Genomic DNA, 587 nt, shown 5'->3' with positions numbered 1-587 from the left:
TGTTTCAAACCAGACACAGTGTTTTTCTCTCTGCATTTCCCAGAAACTGTCATCCGCTCCACACAGATCACAGAACTCTGAAAACAAACCAAGCTATTAGCAGCAACACACTGGCAACAGCCTAACAGACTTGTGTATTTGTGTGTGGAGGGGAGGCACATGTGAGAGTGGAGGTGGGGAAATAAAGACTAAGAGAAAGGCAGGGGCTGAGATAAGGACCTGGGACTTTGGGGAAAAAACAGGTTACTGTGATTCTAATGCTCCAGAAAGCAGGGATGGAGAAGCCCTAGGGAACTAGAAGGATGTGGACTGCCCAAAGTGAGAGGGCCTGTGACTTCAGCAAAGCAGCCCTGTGACTTCCTGCATGGAGAATCAACCCAGGAAATAACTGAGCAGCTGAGGCAGGCTCTGGCCAAAGCAGACACACCCCATTCCCAGGGTGTCACATCACAAGACACCAGTCATACCTTGCCCAGCTTTTCCTGATGTCTGTCTCTGAAATTCAAGTCCCTGCATCAACTGTAGTATCTGAGCACCTTTCAGGCTTCAGGGTATTTAGTTTCACAAACACCTCGGTGAGGTAGGGC

This window comes from Terrapene carolina, unplaced genomic scaffold (assembly GCF_002925995.2).
Source record: "Terrapene carolina triunguis isolate 2854851 unplaced genomic scaffold, T_m_triunguis-2.0 Scaffold32922, whole genome shotgun sequence".
Classification (NCBI taxonomy): domain Eukaryota; kingdom Metazoa; phylum Chordata; order Testudines; family Emydidae; genus Terrapene; species Terrapene triunguis.
The sequence above is the reverse complement of the archived record's forward strand: the minus strand, read 5'-3'. Positions refer to the sequence as shown.